This window comes from Macrotis lagotis, chromosome 6 (assembly GCF_037893015.1).
Source record: "Macrotis lagotis isolate mMagLag1 chromosome 6, bilby.v1.9.chrom.fasta, whole genome shotgun sequence".
Lineage (NCBI taxonomy): Eukaryota > Metazoa > Chordata > Mammalia > Peramelemorphia > Peramelidae > Macrotis > Macrotis lagotis.
In genome coordinates, this window is record NC_133663.1 from 137558727 (window position 1) to 137564706 (window position 5980).

The following is a 5980-nucleotide window of genomic DNA, read 5'->3' on the forward strand; positions in this document are numbered from 1 at the left end:
TATTTTGCTACAAATATGTAATTTTCCTGGTAGAATTATTCCATGGGGTATTCCAGCCTATATTAAAGCAATTATATTTCCAGAAATAGGGTTGACGAATTCAGAGATATGGAATGCTATGGCTGCAATAGGTGAGATAAGGTATATACAGTAGAATAAGACATTGGGTAAAATAGCTCATGCAGAAAAGAAATTGTTTATAAGTGCATGCACAGGCTCTTCCTAGTCCTCCTGGTGCACGCGACAGGGTCATGAGCCCAGCCACATTATGTGAGGCCCCTCACTCTGCCTCTGCTGCAGCTATCTCCGCCCTCAGGAGGAGGGGCTGCTCAGGGCAGACCCGGCGGCTCCTGTGTAGCTCGGTCCAAGGACCCAAATCATTTATATGGCAAGATGCACCTTATCCTGAAGAAAATGCACAATGTCTAAATAATATTAAAAAAAAAGTCTGTGAGGGTAAGCCCAAGAAATTATGCAGTCATCAGGGCACAGGTTCCGTGATGTGGAACATCATCCCCTTCTTGGTGAAAATGAGAATTATGATTCTTCATCTTCATCCTCATCTGAAGCTGATGCAGCAGACAAAATCTGGTTCATTCGGGATGGCTGCAGTATGTGGTCTGCACTCTATGACGTGGCTTCTAGTTGTCTATGCAGACTGCGTTGTGACTTTTGTCATGTTTCTGCTTTCCAATGACTTTTGGTACTCTATGATCAATGCTATTATTTTTATGTGCTTGGCAGTTCTGGCTCTGTTATCTCATTTGAGAACTATGCTCACTGACCCTGGAATGGTACCCAAAGGCCATGCTACTAAAGAGTACATGGAGAGTCTGCAGCTAATCCTGGTGAGGTGATCTACAAGTGTCCCAAATGTTGCTGTGTCAAGTCTGAGGGTACACACCACAGCTGTATTTGTAAGCAACCACTGCCTATGGGTGAACAATCGTGTGGGAGAAAAGAATCAGAGGTATTTTTGTGCTCTTTACTATGTATATAACCCTATCTTCAGCTCATGCTCTAATCCTGTGTGGATTTCAGTTTTTTTCCTGTGTCCAAGGACAGTGGACTGAATGTAGTGATTTTTCTCCACCTGTAACTGTAATCCTGCTGATCTTCTTGTGCCTTAAGGGTCTTCTATTTCTCACTTTCACAGCCAAGTTTGGTGCTCAGATCCACTCAATAAGCAACCACAAAGCAGAGATTGAAAGTCTGAAAAGTGAAAAGCCAACTTGGGAACCGAGGCTCCGATGGGAAGGCATGAAATCTGTTTTGGGGGGCCAGCCTTCAATTCCTTGAATGAATCCTTTCGCAGGATTTAGAATCAGGAGATTCCTACTGAAATCAGAGAGGTGGTCCAGAGTTTTAGGTGTGAGACCCACTTTGCCAAACTGGAACTTGCAAATGTGCTGTAGGGTATTTATTTGGGGTTTGAAAGCCTATCAATTTATAATCTGTGACCAATGGGGACTGAACCAACCCAAACCAGTTGCTTGAAGCAAGCAAAATTTTCTAAATCTATCATCATGGAGTCCACAATTTTTCCAAAATGTAAACTGGATGCTGTAATGACTTTTCAGCTGTACCACTAATGAAAGGCATGAGATCATGATCTTTGTTAAATCTTTTTCATTTGATCAAACGCTGTTTGGGGCATTACATATGCTATTTTATTAAAAATCCTGTGTACTGAGCTGCATTTGTCAATCATGGAAAACAAATTCCCAGTGGACAAGAATTCTCAAGTCAGTAGAATCAGAGAGTTTCTGTTTACCATGTAATTCCATTCCATTATTACTTTTCCCATATCTTAAACACTACAGGAACCCTTTCTTGGAAATCCATCTCATTCTTTAATTTTGACTGTTTCTTGAATTAAGTTGCAAAAGATCTGTTCGCACTGAGCAGCATAGGTAAATATCAGGTACACTCATTAATTTTTCCTCCTTTTATCATTGCTTACTTCCTTTTCCCTTCACTTGCCCAACCCCAAGAAAAAGTGCTTTGTTGATCGTAGCAGCAAGTTTGATATATGTAGTTTTTCTTTTAAAAAAAAATTAAAATTTTTATTTTTAATGGCAAACTATATTTAAAAACCTCTGTTCAGGGAAGAGGAAAAAGCTGCTATGATATCCTCCTTTGGGACTAACTATGAATGTATTGCCAATTGGACAGTCTACAGATCCAAAGAACAATCGTCTCCCCTCCCCCTTCCCTTTCTAAGATCTTGTGTGGGTTTATTTTTATAAATTAAAATGAGAGCATATAGGAGCTGAAACCGTTTTTCCCCCAGTCATATTAGCATCTTTGGGTGAATGTCACTCTTGATACAAAAAAGACAAGTCTCATTAGAAAATCTTAATCTCTGTGTATCTCAATGCTTCATTGTTAGTCTGAGCAAGGAGGAGATCATACAACCCAGCAGTGAAGGCCAACCAGTGTGTGTTTCACCACAACTTTAAAGAAATGATTCGTAGGGCATCAGCTCTGTTGCATAAGAGAGAAAAGCACACATGTATAACCTTTCTAGAAATAAACAGAAACAAACCCAAACTACCAGAATGCCTGGAATTAGATGTAAAACTGTCATTAATGTTGTTCTTTGGTCAGACAACAATTGATGAGAACCAGAAACCTTGGTGGGTAGCTGAGAATTATGCCTGGACAGTGAATAGTTCCTTTAAGAAGAGTGGGATGGGATGGAATGGGGTGGGGAGGGGGATATTTGCTTTAAACTTACCTGACTTGTGTATAATTTTTTAAGAAGCAATTTAGCATGCTAAGAGGTCTTCCTTATATAAATTGATCTACCACACTAAATATTTTGGTATTTTCCTTCTGGACACAATGCTTTTCTATTTATTTGTGAATATCTTCAAAGAAAACATTTTAACCTTATTACTAGTATAGGTGGAATTCATCAAGAGATCAACCCAGCACACAAAAGTCACATGAACAAAGCAATTAATTGGTGTAAGATCACCAAAAAATGTGTATAAGTTATAGGAAATTGATCAAGAGTAGCCAGATGCAAAAAATTTATGGGCATGATCGACAAAGGAGGCAAGTTCCAAAAGAATCTTTATTTTTTTTTTGCACATCTGTTGGGAATATATATTAGGCTTCATCATGAGGCTTTTGAAATATATCTGTTGGTTGATGATTATTAAGAGTTTGAATCCTGTGAGACTTAGCGTGTATGTGTGTCTGTGTGTGTGTGTGTGTGTGTGTGTGTGTTTGTGTGTGTATGTGTGAATCAGGTCTACTTGGCTTTTTCCAACCCTTTTCATTGAAATTTTTAGATACAATGAAGCCATTCATTGACAAAAAAGAAATATGACAAACATTGTTATACATGTAAACTTTTATCAGATTTACTTACTTTTAAGGAGAGGGAGGAGGGAAAAAGATGGAGAGAGAAAAAAATATGAAGCTCAAAACCTTATAAAATGAATTTTAAATGCTATTTTTGCATGTAGTTACAAAAATCAATACAAATATAAAAATGACATAAAAAGAAAAAAGAAAACATAGAAGCCCCCCCCCAATGAAACTTTAAGATAAAGGGAAAAAAATCTGTCAATCTATATTCAGACACCATCAGCTTTCTCTTTGGGGTAGATATCATTAATAAATTCGAGATTCTTGAGTCACAGCACCACTGAGAAAACCTAAATCATTCACAACTAATCATCCTACAATATTACTATTACTTTTTATATGTAATACATTTCACGTAGCATCTGCTTATGTTAACCTTTCCAGGTTTTACTAGGTGCATTCTGTTCATCATTTCTTATAGCAGAATAGATTCCATCATAATTATAAACGACAATTTTTTGGCTACTCCCCAACTGATGGGCATCTACTCGATTTTCAATTCCCTGTTATATAAAAAATTAGTATAAATTTTCTTAAAACATAGGTTCTTGTCATCTTTTTCATCTTTTCTTGAATACTGACCTAGTAATGGCTGTGCTAGGTCAAGGTATATGCATGATTTAAGGTCCATTTGAACAAGGTATGGTTGAATCATTTCACAACTCCTCCAAAAATGTAATAATATCTAATTTTACCTATATTCCCTTCAATATTTGACATTATCCCTTTCTGTCCCATTAGCTAATCTAATAGATTAAAATGTAGTTTTACAGAATTGTTCAAATTTGCATTTCTCCTACACATATTGGTTTCAAATATCTTTAACAATATCATCAAAATTAGCACTAATAATTTTATTTGAAAGCTATTCATATCTTTTAATCTTTTTATTTTTAATAGATAAATTTGACTCAGTTTTCTAGTTTGAGAAATGAATCCTATCTTGAGAAACAAGGAAAACTTGTTTATTTTCTCAGTTACTATTGCTTACTGTATTTCCTTCTGCAATATTCCTATTAGTCCTATTATTATTGTTATTATTATTATTACATTGCATAATTACCTACCATTATTCTATTGTCTTTCTCCTTTTACTGTCCCCCTTTAATCTTCTCTCTCTTCAATCACCAGCCCTGTTTCTCTCCACATTACCCTCCTATTTTACTGTACTGTGACATATATTTCTATATGCAATTGAGTTTGTTATTCCCTATGTGTCAAGTTCTGATGAGAATAAGGTTCACTGGCTTCCCATCATCTCCCTCCTCTTCTACTCCACTGCAAGTTTTTTTCTTGCCTATTTTCTGTGAAATAACTTACCCCATTGTACTTCCCCCTTCCCTTTCTCTTTCTTCCATTACATTGATACATTATCCTTTAACTCCATCATTTTTATATATTATCCCATCATATTCAACTCCCATCTTGCCCTGTTTATTTATACTCCTTCTTACTGCCCTAATATAAGAGAAAACTTGCATGAGTTATCAGTGTTATCTTCCCACGCAGGAATATAAGCATCTCATCATCATGATTTCCATTTCTTTTTACCTTCTAATGCTTCATCTAAATCTTATATTTGAAGATCAAATTTTCTGTTCAGCTCTGGTCTTTTCTTCAGAAAATTTTGAAAATTTCATTGAATGTGCATTTTCCACCATAAAAGTGTATTCTTAATTTTGCTAGATATTTGATTCTAAATTGTAATTCAAGCTCTTTTTGCCTTTATGATATCATACTCCAAGTTCTATAATGCTTTTATGTAGAATATGATAAATCTTGTATCATTCTGATGGTTTCTCCATGATAATTGATTTCTTTTTTTTTCCCCAAGATAATTTGTTTTTCCATTGAGATATTTCACATTGTTGTCTAGTTATTCTTTGTTTTGTTTTCATTTTATGGTCTCTTAATTTGTCATAAAGTCATCAGTTTCCTTTTGCTCCATTCTATTTTTTGAGGAATTATTTTCTTCAATGAATTTATGGTCCTCTTTTTCCATTTAGCTCAGTCTGGTTTTTATGATGTTATTTTATTCAGAATTTTTGATGTCTTCATCATTAAGTTGGTGACTCATTTTCACTATTTCATACATTATTCTCATTTCTTTTCTCAATTTTCCCTCTACCTCCTTCACATGATTTCCAAAACCCTTTTTGATCTCTTCTATGAACTGAGACAAATTCATATTTTTTGGAGGATATGGATGTAGGATCTAAAATTTTGTTATCTTCCTCAGTTGTGTATATTTTGATCTTCCTTATTACCATAGTAACTTTCTGTGATCATATCGCAGCCTATGTCTTGATTTTAACTCATTGTTAAGGAATGGTTCTACTCCCACAGCGAAGAATACAATTTCCCAAGCTTTTGGTGATTTTTGCAAATAAATTCAGAGATACTTCTAGGATCCAGAAAGTTTTCAATTCTTCAAAGCTGATCTAATCTAAGAGTAGGTTTTAACTATTCTCCTGGTTTGTGCTCAGGTCTTTTAGGTAATCACAACCATTCTACCCTGAAACTGTGAAGAGTGTCCCCCCACTCACCTGAGGCAGTAAGGTCTGTTTTGCTACTGCTCCTCTTCCTCCTGGGACTCTTA

At 35.7% G+C, this 5980-nt stretch overlaps 1 pseudogene; it reads left to right on the forward strand.

Moving 5' to 3' along the window:
* The first annotated feature begins 411 nt into the window (after window positions 1–411).
* LOC141491846 (palmitoyltransferase ZDHHC7 pseudogene) lies at window positions 412–1369 on the forward strand (annotated as a pseudogene).
* The last annotated feature ends 4611 nt before the right edge of the window (window positions 1370–5980 follow it).